The 17767-nt window shown below is 38.6% G+C and overlaps 1 protein-coding gene and 1 pseudogene across 9 annotated transcripts in view; one reads left to right on the top strand and one right to left on the bottom strand.

Annotated features, from left to right (window-relative positions):
- Window positions 1-17767, bottom strand: part of AKAP13 (A-kinase anchoring protein 13) — a 387549-nt gene that overhangs the window by 303845 nt on the left and 65937 nt on the right. The window lies entirely within an intron of this gene.
- On the top strand, window positions 7856-8200 carry LOC143651473 (transmembrane protein 14C pseudogene; annotated as a pseudogene).

The raw sequence follows: 17767 nt of genomic DNA, 5'->3' as shown, positions 1-17767 counted from the left end.
CCCTTACTTGCTTACACAGTAGTAAGCAATCTTTCAGAGGGATTCTTTCAGGATATCAACCTTTTTCTTTTACAGTGTTCTAGGTGCTGACACGAAGAGAGTAGCTAGCCATGACTCAAAAAATGGGGAAAGAAGCTTAAAAATAAAATATAATCACTGCTCTAGAGACACAAAACCAACTAGGTTTTTCAGAGCTTCCAACCTCTTAGGGTCTACTTAAAGGTGCTTTTATTAAACTGGCCCTCCACCCTGACCCCGTCTTTAAGTCTGGAAGCAGACTCCAGAGACATACAACTGCAGTTTGTGACTGGTGGTCACCAGGAGGCTAATCAGCTCACTACACTTCCTCTGTAGAAAATTAAATATATGCTTTATACCCCAACTCTTTACAAGCCACTTTGATGAACAGATACTACTCAAAGAGATGACTGAGGAGTCATCTTGATTAGAGACTTTCTATCGTTTAAGACATTCTTTAACGACCCCTAGAAGTAGGATGTAAAGAAAGTTAGAATGGCAATATAATTCAGAGTTGGAAACAAAAAAAAGTTGGACTGGAAGTATCACTCTGGTACTTACTAATTCTATCATCTAGGATAAGTTACTTAACTGCTAAGCTTTATTTTCCTCATCTGTAAAATAAGTAAGAATAAAGGATGTGTATAAAATGTCAACACAGCGGTGGGCAATAAGGAAATGCGCAATAAATTAAGTACCTAATCTTACTGCCCAATATGAATTACATGATTAGCCACTTCAGTCCTAACCTCACATCTCATTCAACTCCCACGTTTCCTGAACCATCCCAACCAACTGTGCTGATCCCAACTCTAAATAAAGGGTTTGGCTAGAAATGTAGACCCAAATAAATGTGGTGGTCCACTGATCTCTGGTGAGCTGTTAGAAGCCATCCAGACTCCCCTCTCTCCCCACCCCTTCTGGTGCCTCAGAACTAGTGTTCAAAATCCCACATTATCTACACAGCCTTATTGAGCACTACTTGCCACCCAGCCCACACCTTCCGCACAGTTCCTGAACGCATCCTTTTACTCACCATACTCAGCCCAGTCCTCATGCCTTAGCTCCTGCTGATGCCATTCATTCAAGATGATTTTTAATAACAGGCTTATTGCTGATAAGTTAACAAAACAGTCAGTTATAAATCACATATGTCTTACATCCTCTCTGGGTTTTATTTCTATACTTGCCTTCTCTCCCCAACTTTTTGCTCTAGACCATCACAGTGTAGATGTCTGCTGCAGCATTCCTCCAGGCTATTGCAACTCATGCCACAGCATTGAACACGGTACCAAGCATGCAATAAATACTAAATATTTGACTGATATAAGCATCAGAGACACAGAAAGTAATCAGTAATTTTTCTGCATCACAGTTTGAAGCAAGAGATCCACAGTTATAGCTATCAAGACAAAAATCAATCTATTAAAATTAAAATATTCAAACTCAGTCTATTCCCAGGTTGTTAATCTATTTGCTCATTGAAGATAGTATGTCTTTAAATCATTCAGCCTGAAGCAATTTGTTTAATCTGCTAGAGTGGAAATAGGCACCAGAGTATGGAAATTCAACCTCATCTAATTCTGACAACCTCAAAGAAAGGGGTGGGCAAAAAGCTGCCTGACACTATACTTAGGTTCTCATATGATGGCTGGTAACCTCTTGGAAGAGGAACATATGCACATGTTATTTCAATTCTCTTTTGGTTTTTAACATAGGCTTGTGGTTTCCTGCTAAAAAGGTTTCTGCTCTTTGTAAAGATCTGTATGGAGAAGAAAACTCCAAATGACCATTCCACAGGTGATAATTCTGCCACCAGCTGTATCCTGTTATCCAAAGGAAACGGAACTATAAGTTGCCAGGAGGTCCAGACACAGGAGAGCAAGACCATAAATTCAATAGTACTGACACTCTTATCCCTAAAGTAGTAAAAATCAACTTTAAATTTAGAAAAATTCATACACACCTGGGCTTTATGTAAATTAACTTCATTGGGGGCTAAAATAGATATCCGGTAGAGACAGCCAAATTCAGGCCTTTATAATTCCTTCATCCTCCCCAACCTCTACCGTCCAAAAAGCAAGCAGTCCACTGGGGCTAAACCAATTATAAACCACTTGGAAAGATTAAATGTAAGCAAGTGGGCTCACACACAAATGCAGACATCACTGAGCTGGATGACCTTGCCTGGACAAATCCCAGGACTTGGGGTGACTGCTCTGTTAGGAATTATTTATAGTGAGACACAGACCCAGCTTTCTTGGACACACTATGTGGCAAAGGCACTATCAGGTTATTACCATGCGTAGCAGGCAGAAGGGGTTTCGGAAACAGATGCTAGAAATGTTAATGTTAGCTTTTAGTTATTAAAATGGTTCTTCTGCCTTGAGGATAAATATTGTCTTCCATGTTCTGATTCCCCAATTTAAGTTTTTAAATTAGCATCTTGATAACAATGACACCAGAAAACAACAAAGGAGGTGAAGGTTGTTTTTTTAAATCATCTCAAAATCAGCGAGAGAAGTTCTCAACAGCAGTAAAGACTTCAAATAAAAGAAAATTATATACTTCATAATTAAATGAAATGTTACAGAGAAAACTCCACTTTTTTTCAGCAACCCCATATTAACTGTTTGAATATCACTTTATTAACTTTTTAAATGAGAAATTTTATTTTTATTGAGAATTTCTATTCCTAAAAACATCCCTGACCTGCCTTATTCCTTGGAGAGTCGGTGTTTTTCTTTATAATCTACACTGAGCAGAGAGAGAAAAAAGAAAAATTGCTGGTAAATTTACTTTAGGTGGAAACAAACTAGAATGAGGCCACCAAAGCACATGAAAATCATCCCCAATTCCAACATCTAGGTGGCATATAGCTATAGAAACTGTGATAACATGATTAAGGGTTTGTTTAATTGGCAGAGCATTTAGCTATTTAAAGACAAGAACTTATCAGTCCTCTGATAAAATGGACCTATTTCTCAATCTCTTACTACCTGGGAGAGGTATCCCTCAGTAATCTCACACAAGTAATCAGTTCAGGACAGTGCTAAGGGAAACTGAATCTATACTCTTGAGAGTCCACAAACTAGGCAAGGCAGGAGAAATACTTAATACATTTGAAATATGGCAATTTGCAAGAGCTGTGGCTAACTCCTTGGTTATTACAGTCCTAGTTCCCTAGGGCTGCCATAACAAAGCACTACCAAGTGGGTGGCTAAAAACAACAGAAATTTACTGTCGCCAGTCCTGGAGGCCAGAAGTCTGAAATCTGAAAAGGAACATTCTTCCCTTCCTCTTCCTAGCTTCTGGTGGTTTGGCAGCAACCTCTGCCTCAGTCATTACATGTTTCCCTGTGTACCCTACGCCACTTCTTATAAGGATATCAATCCCATTATTACACTTCAAATTTTGAAATATACAAATAGATATTTCATAAAAACAGTATGTTAGAATGATCCAAGTAATAGTTTGGTCGCAATGAACACTTTGACTACTTTTTCTGAAAGCCTTTAAAATAAAAAAGTAAGCTAATTTAGGAGGAAAGAAAAGACTAAAAACATCCGGGCATATTGTCCTAAAAGTAAAACTGTTGCTTTGCAAGTGCTGTTCACTGGAGTGAAGGCGAGAAACAGGTGTCTATGGTCATGTATTCAAAGAGCCCAGTCCATCAAGAAAGCAATCTGACTTGGATGGGGGTAAGGAACAGAACAATGAAAAGCATGCAACCAAAGGTACGTGAAAGGCAACAAATATTTGAATGGTTACTTCAGGCAGAGACTGTGACTAATGCCAAATAAACTCTCCAGAAAGCACTAACACCACGGCCTTCTGATTCTCCACATAAACTAAAATGGCAAACAGTTGGTTCAATACTGGACTAGTCAAGGTTAGAAGTTAAGAATTCAGATTGATCTGAAAGACTGAAAACTAAATTTGCTCAAAAATCCCAGAGACAGCCACAGTGCAAAATCAACACTATAACTATCCGATTCCAAGTGAAGAGTGGATGATCCTCTTTGACCACAGTGAGAGGGTTCATGGGGATAAGAGAGCTGAGGTCCAGCCCCTTTGCTAGCTAGCTATGTGCCTTCCCCCTCGGTATGACATGGAAGTTAACCGATCACTTGCCTCAAAGAGCTGCTGTAGATCAAGTGAATGCCATTTGCGTAACGCTTAATACAGTGATGACCCAGAATGGGTGCTCTGTAAATTTCTGCCTTTCAATGACACCAATTCAGCAAACAGGCATACCTGATTTGGGACAACCCACAAGAAAATGGTAATGCGAGATGGGAAACAACTAGAAAATAAAATCCTCACGATCCTTACTTACAGCAAGAACAGAATTCTTAAGAGAAAAAGCCCACTAGTCGGACAGTTTCAAGTTAAAACCCCAGATATACCAACTCAACCTGTAGGTAACTGAAATAAAATGAAGAAAGATGTTTTTAACTGTCAAACATGGGATCAGATGGAAAGTCTTTGTGACTGGCTCTCAAAAACTCCAAGCCAACACACTTAACTACATCTATGCAGTAGAATCTAATAGGTCAATTATTTTTCATAGTTGAAACAACTACTCCTGACTCCCCTCTTTTTTCCCCTCTGCTCCCATCCCCAAATGCTGGTGCAACCAAACCACAGATCACATTATAAAATCATCTCCAGAAGCATAAAAATAGACAGACTAAAACTGCCTGTTGCCTACCACAGGAAGAAGCCAGCAGATGAGGCTCAAGACTGCTCGCTCTATCCACATTCTCCTCACCCTATGCTCCTCCCTCCCCTACTCAATACATGAAATTACTATGGCGGGACCTACTCATTTTCTAGCTCACATGTTTGTATGGAAACAGGAACACTGTAGATGTTCAGAGAACAGAGTAAAAGGATTATCAACTAGCTCCAATTATACCAACTGATCTCATCCTCTGTCACAAGTTTCTTCCTGGCCTCTCAAATCTATTTCTGAAACTCAATCAAGGGCATTTTTTTAAACATCTTTCCCTCCCTCTTACTCTCTCAAGTATATACTGAAATATTACCCAGCGGCAGAAAAATGCACTCACTGGCTTTCAGAACTCATACTCCTCAAAAATCACACTATATACATGTACCTAATGATAGATATTCATAGACTTGTTTCATTCCTCAATAGGTGTTTTAAAATACAACCCTTAATTCTATAGTTCCTGACAACTTCGAGCTCACCAGTTATGAAGATCTAAGTACAAACATCATCATGTCTGCTAGCATTTATAAAGAGTTTACTTACTCTGTTCTAGACACTGTGCTAATCCGTCAGATTAACCCACTTTACAAATGAAGAAACTCATGGTTAAAGTAGCCTGTATAACTCCAAACAGCCAGTACACAGTGGAGCTGGCATTTGAACCCAAATCTGACTCCAAAATTCATGTTCTTAACCTGTACTACTACACTGCTGCCTCTCCTAATCTATAGCAAGCCTTATGACGTCCATTTCTTATCCTGTGAAAGGAAGAAGTTGGCTTGGGTGATCATGAAAGTGTCTCCCATCACTAATATACCATAAGTACACATACAGTAACAGTAGATACCAAAAATATATAAACAAATAAACCAAGTGATTTTTGTGAGCTGGGGATAAACACAATGAGGACAGGAAAGAAGAGGAAATCCCATCGTTCATTTAAATGGAAAACGTTTGGTATAGAAAGTACCATTTCACTAATTAAAATTACTAATTAAAAGACTGAAGGGAGAAGAGAGAAGAAAAGACCTAAGTGTGTTTAAAGCTTCTCTAATTCATCTGTTTTATCTCCCCAAAACTTACCATCATAGACTAACTTACAGATAAGACATATTCTGTATTTCCAAAGTGGTAGAAAATGGACTACAAAAAAGGTCAGCTACGGAATTATCTAACAGGTGAAGCAACTCAACAGACCAACATGTTCCTACGCACATCCAAATGGAAATGTTTACAAGCTTGAGAGTCAGCTGGGAATGGACTCCCTTCCACACAAACACAAGCTAATATCCGACAGCTGAAATCTGCTGCACAAAGAGTTTAGCTACCATTATATAACTAAAAGAAACTCCTGAGAATCATTTCCCCCCAAGTTCTAGAAAAATCTGAAAAAGTCAAACTTCAGCACCAATACCCAAATAAAACAAGTGAATAGTCTTTCACATTCAAAATCACACTGAAAGTGAACAATAACATTTCTGTTAGTACTATATTAAATCTCACAGACTTTAACTATTAATAAGGAGTGTATCAACCTATCACTTCATGGCACATAGTACATTGGCTTTTCATATAGGTGAAAATTTGTTTGAAATGTTCAGCCTTGGAATCTGGTTTTATATTGAACATAAAATTTCAAAACATAGCAATTACAAAGTAAGATGGATGAACCAAAAATACATCTATCACCACTTTCTACAACACACCCTGATCTCTACTCCAGGTCAGAGCAAGGAGCAAACAAAGAATGTAGCCACCCACAGAATACCTCCCCACCCAGTCCAAGAGAAAAGGGAATAGCACAGAGTCGGGGAATCTAGAAAACTCAGTTATGGAATCTACAAGGAGACACTCCCTTCTTAGTTAAAATCAGACACGCGTTAACCGCCTCAAGTCTCTAGCTGTAACAAGTAGGAACCAAAAACCCTACTCCAGTTCAGTACCAGTTGCACCTACAACCTCAAGGCAAGCTCTGTCTTTCAAGAAATTTAGGCTAAACAGAACTAGAAACAAAGAAAACATGTTTTAACTCTTGCCAACAAAATCAACTGATTCCCTTCACTTTCAAAAATTTGAAATCTTGAGTTAAATTTCTGGTACCTCATTAGAAGAAAGATACTATGGAAAGTAAATGGAGTTGATAACGGATAACCTTAAAGGTGTGGAAAAAATACTTTAATTAATATGTACTCTAAGTCCTATACTACCTTTCTGAATGAAAACAAAACAATATGGGTATCAAATCCAGCAGAATGGATAAGTAATGACTTTGAGACTAAAAATGAGTTCCACTATTTAAAAAGCCAATGACAAAGAAAAAGCAGACAAGGCAGTATATTAGTCTACTGCTCCTACAGTTTATCTGTAGGAGCAAATGTGTTTCTTCTAATGAGGTGCCAGAAATTTAACTCAAGATTTCAAATTTTTGAAAGTGAAGGGAAGACAATTCTAAAAAGCAATCATTAGAAGACATATAAAAGTGAACAGAAACATAGGAGAATCAACCCATGAAAGAAGAGAAACTTATTGAGTAAGATAAATTGTTATATTGCTCTTCAGCTAATGGTACTCTTGCAAATTATAAGATCCAGTAGCTAGAACTCAAGCAGAAAACTAGTCTTAAAATCTCCACATAAACTTTTCCCAAATCCTTGTTAGATCTCTGGGGACAGACCAAGGTTTCCCAGTAAAAAGCCAAGCCTGGAAGGTTGCAAGGACTGAGGAGAAATTTCAGCTCTTACCCGCTAAAGCTGCCATTTGAGTCCTACTCAACTAGTTGCCTGCTACGACAAAAGCTAAAACTCTTCAGAAGATTAAAAAAAAAAAAAAACACAGTCTCTAAAACATATCCACAATGTACAGCATATAGTAAAAAAAAATTGCCAGATATGTGGAATTAGTTTTAACATCTTACTGAATTCCTCATTAGTACGTGAATTAAACAAAATCTTAAACAAGGGCCTCAAGACAAATGCTCCCGTGTGGACCAGCACTGATCCTCAGGAGAGCTGTTCACATAACTGGTGGCGACTGCCAGCTTTTGTCCCCTAATCCAGCCCCAGGCCTGTAGTAGTTTCCCAATTAGACAAAGAGAGAACAATGCAGAAAGATCCCAGTCTACTAATGACTTTACAGTGGTTTTGCTTTGGCTAAGCAACACTGGTTGTTTCTGGTGGGATCATTAGCTATGCAAAAACAGAGTCCCATCACAGGCTGGTGGGCTCTTCTTTGGGGGTTTAGCCAGGCCTGGGTGCTTATCAGTTATCTCAGAATCCAAGGAACATTTGGGTTTTCCTAGGTACATCTGGAAATTTGGCTGCCATTATGGGAATGAGAGTCTACCACTCTGGAAAATTTTTGCCTGCCAGCTTAATTACAAGTACCAGTTTGCTGGTGGTCACCAAACTTGGAAATAATATGGTGCATAGACCCCATCAGTCATAGTCACGTCTCAGCTTGGATACATAATGAAGAAATAAAATCCCCAAACTCCCATTATTTTAAATGTATTTAGAGAAATAAGTGCAGCATGTTCACATATTCTGACATTTTACTAAAAATGAAAACAAAATTTGACACTAACCTTCGTGGGGATGGGGATGAGGGATCAGCTATCATTTAACAAGAGATGTTAAATGAGCTTATCATTAGTATATCCTTATATAATTTGATTTCTTATGCAGTATGTTAGTTCTTTCTGTATCCGTAGGTAAAATCTCAAGGGGTACATTAAATGTCAACACTGGGGGCCATGAAACCCATGCCCTACTTAAATGAACAGTGTGAAAAACAATCTCTTAAGAGGTTTTGGATACTGGTTGTTTTCCTCATCTTAGACCAAAGACCTAATTTGAAATTATGTTAAATGAAAATAAAGTTTTACTCCAAATTTTTTTAAAAAACTTAAACAGATATTGATTTTACATTTGCATGATAGTCATAATCTTATTCTTTGACACACCACAGAGTAAAGAAAATACGTACAAATCATATATCTGATAGGGAACTTATATCCAAGATTTATAAAGAATTCTTCCAACTCAATAAGATAGCCAAATTTTTTTAATGGGCAAGATACCTGAATAGATATTTCAGTAAATAATACCAAATAATAATAGGTACATGAAAAGATGATCAATATCATTACTTATCTGGGAGCATGCAAATTAAGATGCCTCTAACATCCACTAGAATTGTCCTGTATTTATTTAAAAAAACGTTAACTTTTCCCACAAAGAAAATGTCAAGCCCAAAAAGCATAAAGGTGATGTGATCCAAGCATTCAAGGAAAGAATGATACCAATTCTACACAAACCCTTTCAGGAAATGGGTGAAGAGATGCATTTTCCAACTTATTTTATGCAACTAGCATTATCCTGTTACTGAAATCAGATAAAGAAATTGCAAGAAAAATATATACCAAACCCCTTATGAAAAAAAAGTTAGCAACTCAAATACAGAAACACAAAAAAAGGATAATAATGACCAAATTGGGTTTATCAAAGGAATGCAAGGATGATTTAACACTGAAAAATCAATGGAATTTGGCATATCGAAAAAAAGAAAAAATGAAAAACTATACAACTATCTTGCTAAATGCAGAAAAAGCATTTGGCAAAACTCATCCATGATGAAAACTCTCAGCAAAGTAGGAACAGAAAGGAAACCCCTTCAACTGGGGTGCAGTAGAACCTACAAAAACCTACAGTTAACATCATACAGAAGGTTGTGAAAATCTGAACACTTTAGTCCTAAAGTAGGCAACAAGGCAAAGATGTAAGGTCCCACTAGTGCTATTCAACACTGCATTAGTGGTTCCCAGTCAGTAAATAAGGTGAGAAAAAGAAATAATAGATACACAGATAGAGAGGGGGGAAAAGAGAAGAAAACACTACCTTTATTTGCAACCAGTATAATTATTTAGGTTTATAATCCCAAGGAATCTACAACAAAACGACTAGACATAATAAGTGGTTTTAGCAAAGTGCCAGATTACAAGGCCAATCGCGCAGTAGAGAATTAACTTTACTCAGAGAGATATAGCCTTTGTCTATGGCTCCTGGGAGGTGACCGCTAATCCTGTGGAATGTGCTGCCTGGTAAGAGTATACCCCAGGGCCATGGCCATACAACAGCGTAACAATATGATTTATGGTAGAGGTGTTGGGCTACATGGTATCAGCTGAAATACAGAGCAGCTGGAGACTAAAGCTCAGCCACACAGGTGACCAACTATGTCAACATAACCAAGCACTAGACACCCCGGTTCCAGTGAGTTTGGGTGGCAATGCTTCATGTGTATTATTATACATCATTATTTACCAAGAAGATTAGAACTACCCTTGTTGCCACTGGAAGATTCACCCAGAAGCTAATGTGTGGAACTCTCTTGGACATCCGTATACCTCTTTCCTTGTCTAATTTTAATCTGTAGCCTTTCACTATAATAAACTACAACTGTGAGTATAACAGCTTTCAGTGAATTCAGCAAATTCAACTAGCAAATTACTGAACTTAAGGATAGTCTTGGAGAACCCCAAATTTACAACCAGTATCAGAAATGAGGGTGATTTTGGGATTTCCTGAACTTTGCAACATTACACAAGAATCTACTGGATTTCTGTTACAATACACAAGTGGGAGGTGAAATTTCAAAAATAACATTCACAACAGGAACAAAAACATGAAATAGTTAAGGATAAATTTAACAAAATATGTGCAAGTTCTATATCTTGAAAACTAGAAAAATTGCTGAAAGAAATTAAAGATCTTTTAAAACTGAAAAGATAAACAATATTCGTGGCTTAGACCATTCAATATTGTTAAATATCAGCTCTCACCCAAAGTGATCTACAGATAGAATGCATTTCCCATCAAAACTCTAGCATGCTTTCTTATACAAATTGACATGGTGATTCTAAAATACATATGGAAATGCAAATAACCAAGAACATGTTTACCAGAATATTATGGCAAATACCACACAATGAGCTGGATTAAACAACAGGAATCCACTGTCTCAGTTTCAAAGGAAAGAGGGCTTCCTTCCTCCTGGGGTTGCTAGCATTCTGGTGCTGGCTTGCCAGCAATCCTTGGGGTTATTTCGCTTTTCTATCACATGGTGATGTCTCCCCCTTTCTCTTCTAGGTTCCTGCTGACTTCTGGCTTCTCCTTATGGCCTTCTTTGATCCTGGTGTCTGGTTTCTTCTCTTAGGTTTCTTCTCTTTATGAAGTCTCCAGTAATCCTTATTAAGATCCACCCTCACTCAGCTGGGCCACAACTTAACTAAAAATAACATATTCAAGAGCTCCTATTTATAATGGGTTTACATGCATAGAAATGCAGAATATAATTAAGAACATCTCTCAATTGAGATACATGACTCAATCCATCACATTCAATATTCTGGGCCCCAAACACAAATATTCCCCCCACATGCAAAATGCATTTCTCTAACCTCAATATCCAAAAAGCTTTTAGTCAGTTCAGTATCTCTAAGTCCAAAGGCTCATCAAAAGCAGGTATGAGTATGTTCTATCCTGGGGCAAAATTCCTCTCAGGCTATGGACCTGTGAAACTCAGAAAACAAGCTATCTGCTTTCAAAATACAATGGTGGGACGGGCACTGCACAGTCATCCTCATTCCAGGAAGGAGAAACTGGAAGGAAAACGGGGGTCCCAAACAAGTCCAACACCCAAAAGGCAAATTTCATTATAGATCAAGGTTTGAAAGTCGTCTCTGGATGGATGCTTTGTCCTCTGGGCCTGCTGGATTGGCAACCCCACCCTTTCTAAGAGCTTGCACAGCAGCCATGCTCTTTCGGAATGCCAGAGCCTGCGACCCACCCTCCGAGCACTGTAGGACAGCTTCAGTCCACCCAAAAACTGGGTACAGTTTCTATTCTCTCCAGGTATTAGGGTGGTGGCCAGACTCCTCAGGAACATTCACGCATGGATTCCTCTCTCTCTGTGCTTTGGAATGGTGAATGAAAGCTCCCCAAATACCAGGGCAGAAAGCCCATCCCGTCAATCACAGGGGTATGGCCAGTCCTCTCTACATGTGAGCATGTGCCCTCTCTCTCGATCAAAGGGGAGATTTGGGGGGCCAAACCTCTAATTCCATGATTTTTCCCGAGAAGTCATTTTTCCTTCAATTCATCCCTTCTCGGTCCCTTGCAGTGCAGAAATCCTAACTACCTTGTGGGTTTTCCAAGTAGTTCAAAGGGGTACAAACCATCGGAAAAAGATTTTCCAGAGATAATTCCAAGATAAAATACATTTCCACTCCTGACTTCCTCTGATATAGCTGGCTAGACTCATGTTCAGCCACAACCACTTTAGCACAGGATTATTTAGCTACACCCTCACAAGGAGCCTGGTTCTCTGGAAATTTTACTCCTGGGAGCTTAGGAAGGGCCCTGATAGAGCTGCTTCTAGCCGAAGTCTCAGAGTCACTGTCTAGATAGGCTGAGAATTTTCCAAATCATCTACTGCCGGCTTCTCTGTGGCTGGCTTCTCTGTGATCAACAGTTCAACCTCCAGTTCACCTCCTTCCAACCTCATTTCACAATAAGCAAAAAGAGAAAGCAGACCACACCTTCCACATTCAGCTTGAAAACTCTCAGCAAAATACCCAATTTCATCCCTTTCAAGTTCTGCCTTCCATCCAACATCAGAACCCAATTTTGCACAGTTCTCTGTCACTTTATTGTAACAAGGATCATTTTTCTTCCAGTTTCCTAAACACATTCATAATTTTTCTTAAGCATCTCCAGAATTACCTCCAATATCCATATCTCTACCAACAGTCTCTTCAAAAAAAATCAGGCTTTTCTATCAAATGCCCCACAATTCTTCCAACCTCTACTCATCACCAAACTCCAAAGCCAGAGCGACATTTTTAGATATTTATAATAGCAGCAGCACACATTCTGATAACAAAATCTATATTATTAAATGTTCTCCAGAGGAAGAAAACTGACAGGATACCGATATATAGATTTATATAACGAAATTTACTATAGGAATTGGCTCACACAGTCATAGAGATTGGCAAGTATAAATTCTGTAGGGAAGGCCACAAGTTGGAAACTCTGAAGAAGATGTATTTCCTAGGAGAAGCTAGCTCACTAAAAAAAAAAATAAGGTAGAAATTTCTCTGACTTCTGAAATCCTCAAGTCTTGCTTGAAGACCTCCAAGTGATAAGATAAAGAGACTCCCCTCATTGTTGAGGGAAATCTCCTCTGTTGATTACAGATGCAGTCAGCCACAGATACAATCAACTGACTAACAATGTAAATCTATCTAAGAATTACCCTTACCATAACAATCAGGCCAGTGCTTGCCTGACCAAACAGCTGGACACCAGAAACCAGTCAAATTGACATGAAATTAGCCATCATAACATGTATACCAATTTTGAAAGAACAAGGCTGGAGGATTTCTACTACCTGATTTTAAGACTTACTATAAAACTACAGTAATCAAATGTACTATTAGTGTAAGGACCGACACATAGAGCAATGGATCGAAGAATCCAAAAAATGAACCCTTTTTATATGTCCATTTATATGTCCAAGAGGTCAAGCTGATTCAATAAGGATGGTTTTTTTCACCAAATGACGCTGGAACAAGTGGGTATCCAGGAGAAAAAAAAGTAAATCTCGCCCTTACTTCAGACCATCTACAAAAATTAACAAAACAGATCACAAACATACATGTAAAAGATAAAACATTATGAGAAAACACAGAAGAACAAATTTGTGACCTTGGATTTAAATTTTAATTTATAGGACACACAAAAAAAACCACAAATTAGAAAAACAAGTGAATAAACTGAACTTTATCAAAATTATGAACTTCTGCTCTTCAAAAGACACCATTAAAATGGAAGTGAGACAGACTTCCGGAGAAGATGGCGGCTAAGTAAGACGCGCAGATCTTAGTTCCTCCTCCAGAACAGCTATCAGGGGAGTAGAAATGATACAGAACAGCTCCCGGAGCCACAACAGAGATCAAAAAGACAACGTACCCCATCCTGCAACGGCTGAGTGGCTGAGAGAACCCGCTCCGGTGAGATCGCCGAGGGGCACAGGTTTCCCCGGGCGGGGTGGCAAAAGTGGCCGGAGTCCATCCCTTCCTCCTTCCCGGGCGAGCTGGCAGAATTGGGAAGGAGGTCCCCTCAAGCCACGGCGGCTGGCGCACCCACCACGCATGGCCCCCCGGACCAACTGAGAGAATTGGATCGGAAATCCCCAGACCGCGGAGAACGGTGACCGGGGTCCCTTCCAAACACGTGCCTCCCTGGTCTGGCTGGGAACGGTGCACTCTCCCGGGCCGCGGCGGCTGGTGCCCTCCCGCCACGCTTGGAGCCCCGGGCCGATTAGGAAATTCGGAAGGGCGCTCTGACGGGCTGCAGCGGCCGGCGACCCTCCCCACGTTCGGACCCCCAGGCTGGCTGGTACTCTTCCAAGTGGCTTAGGCTGGCGAACCCCCCCCACGGCGAGAGTTTTCCAAAGTTAAAGGACCCACAGCACCGTTTACGGGTGGGACCCGCAGACAAACATGTGCCACGAACGCCACCTACTGGGAAGGATAAGAAAAACAGAACCTAGAGATTTCACAGAATAATCTTTCAACCTGTTGGGTCCAACACCCAGGGAAATCTGACTAAATGCCCAGACGCCAGCAGAAGATAACGGATCATGCTCAGAAAATTGAAAATATGGCCCAGTCAAAGGAACAAACCAATAGTTCAAATGAGATACAGGAGCTGAGACAACTAATGCTGAATATACGAACAGAAATGGAAAATCTCTTCAAAAACGAAATCGATAAATTGAGGGAGGACATGAAGAAGACATGGGCTGAACAAAAAGAAGAAATAGAAAAACTGAAAAAACAAATCACAGAACTTATGGAAGTGAAGGATAAAGTAGAAAAGATGGAAAAAACAATGGATACCTACAATGATAAATTTAAAGAGACAGAAGATAGAATTAGTGATTTGGAGAATGGAACATCTGAATTCCAAAAGGAAACAGAAAATATCGGAAAAAGAATGGAAAAATTTGAACAGGGTATCAGGGAACTCAAAGACAATATGAACCGCACAAATATACGTGTTGTGGGTGTCCCAGAAGGAGAAGAGAAGGGAAAAGGAGGAGAAAAATTGATGGAAGAAATTATCACTGAAAATTTCCCAACTCTTATGAAAAACCTAAATTACAGATCCAAGAAGTGCAGCAAACCCCAAAGAGATTAGACCCAAATAGGCGTTCTCCAAGACACTTACTAGTTAGAATGTCAGAGGTCAAAGAGAAAGAGAGGATCTTGAATGCAGCAAGAGAAAAACAATCTGTCACATACAAGGGAAACCCAATAAGACTATGTGTAGATTTCTCAGCAGAAACCACGGAAGCTAGAAGACAGTGGGATGATATACTTAAATTACTAAAAGAGAAAAACTGCCAACCAAGACTCCTATATCCAGCAAAATTGTCCTTCAAAAATGAGGGAGAAATTAAAACATTCTCAGACAAAAAGTCACTGAGAGAATTTGTGACCAAGAGACCAGCTCCGCAAGAAATACTAAAGAGAGCACTAAAGTCAGATACGAAAAGACAGAAGAGAGAGGTATGGAAAAGAGTGTAGAAAGAAAAAAAGTCAGATATGATATATATAATACAAAAGGCAAAATGTTAGAGGAAAATATTATCCAAACAGTAATAACACTAAATGTTAATGGACTGAATTCCCCAATCAAAAGACATAGACTGGCAGAATGGATTAAAAAACATGATCCTTCCATATGCTGTCTACAGGAAACACATCTTAGACCCAAAGATAAACATAGGCTGAAAGTGAAAGGTTGGGAAAAGATATTTCATGCAAATAACAACAGGAAAAGAGCAGGAGTGGCTGTACTAATATCCAACAAATTAGACTTCAAATGTAAAACAGTTAAAAGAGACAAAGAAGGACACTATCTACTAATAAAAGGAACAATTAAACAAGAAGACATAACAATCATAAATATTTATGCACCGAACCAGAATATCCCAAAATACGTGAGGAATACACTGCAAACACTGAAAAGTGAAATAGACACATATACCATAATAGTTGGAAACTTCAATTCACCACTCTCATCAATGGACAGAACATCTAGACAGAGGATCAATAAAGAAATAAGAGAATCTGAATATTACTATAAATGAGCTAGACTTAACAGACATTTATAGGACACTACATCCCACAACAGCAGGATACACCTTTTTCTCAAGTGCTCATGGATCATTCTCAAAGATAGACCATATGCTGGGTCACAAAGCAAGTTTTAACAAATTTAAAAAGATTGAAATCATACACAACACTTTCTCGGATCATAAAGGAATGAAGTTGGAAATCAATAATAGGCGAAGTGCCAGAAAATTCACAAATACGTGGAGGCTCAACAACACACTCTTAAACAACCAGTGGGTCAAAGAAGAAATTGCAAGAGAAATTAGTAAATACCTCGAGGCGAATGAAAATGAAAACACAACATATCAAAACTTATGGGATGCAGCAAAAGCAGTGCTAAGAGGGAAATTTATTGCCCTAAATGCATATATCAGAAAAGAAGAAAAGGCAAAAATGCAGGAATTAACTGTCGACTTGGAAGAACTGGAGAAACAACAGCAAACTAACCCCAAAGCAAGCAAAAGGAAAGAAATAACAAAGATTAGAGCCGAAATAAATGAAATTGAAAACATGAAAACAATAGAGAAAATCAATAAGACCAGAAGTTGGTTCTATGAGAAAATCAATCAGATTGATGGGCCCTTAGCGAGATTGACAAAAAGAAGAGAGAGGATGCAAATATATAAGATCAGAAATGGAAGAGGAGACATAACCACTGACCTCACAGAAATAAAGGAGGTAATAACAGGATACTATGAACAACTTTACACTAATAAATACAACAATTTAGATGAAATGGACGGGTTCCTGGAAAGACATGAACAACCAACTTTGACTCAAGAAGAAATAGATGACCTCAACAAACGAATCACAAGTAAAGAAATTGAATTAGTCATTCAAAAGCTTCCTAAAAAGAAAAGTCCAGGACCAGACGGCTTCACATGTGAATTCTATCAAACATTCCAGAAAGAATTAGTACCAACTCTCCTCAAACTCTTCAAAAAACTCGAAGTGGAGGAAAAACTACCTAATTCATTCTATGAAGCCAACATCACCCTCATACCAAAACCAGGCAAAGATATTACAAAAAAAGAAAACTACAGACCGATCTCTCTAATGAATATAGATGCAAAAATCCTCAATAAAATTCTAGCAAATCCTATCCAACAACACATTAAAAGAATTATACATCATGACCAAGTAGGATTCATCCCAGGTATGCAAGGATGGCTCAACATAAGAAAATCAATTAATGTAATACACCATATCAACAAATCAAAGCAGAAACATCACATGATCATCTCAATGGATGCAGAGAAGGCATTTGACAAGATTCAACATCCTTTCCTGTTGAAAACACCTCAAAAGATAGGAATACAGGGAACTTCCTTAAAATGATAGAGGGAATATATGAAAAAACCACAGCTAATATCATTCTCAATGGGGAAAAATTGAAAACTTTCCCCCTAAGATGAGGAACAAGACAAGGATGTCCACTATCACCACTATTATTCAACATTGTGTTAGAGGTTCTAGCCAGAGCAATTAGACAAGAAAAAGAAATAGAAGGCATCAAAATTGGAAAGAAAGAAGTAATACTATCACTGTTTGCAAACGATATGATAATATACATCGAAAACCCGGAAAAATCCACAACAAAACTACTAGAGCTAATAAATGAGTACAGCAAAGTAGTAGGTTACAAAATCAACATTCAAAAATCTGTAGCATTTCTATACACTAGCAATGAACAAGCGGAGGGGGAAATCAAGAAACGAATCCCATTTACAATTGCAACTAAAAGAATAAAATACCTAGTAATAAAT

This window comes from Tamandua tetradactyla, chromosome 12 (genome assembly GCF_023851605.1).
Source record: "Tamandua tetradactyla isolate mTamTet1 chromosome 12, mTamTet1.pri, whole genome shotgun sequence".
Lineage (NCBI taxonomy): Eukaryota > Metazoa > Chordata > Mammalia > Pilosa > Myrmecophagidae > Tamandua > Tamandua tetradactyla.
The sequence above is the reverse complement of the archived record's forward strand: the minus strand, read 5'-3'. Positions and strand labels throughout refer to the sequence as shown.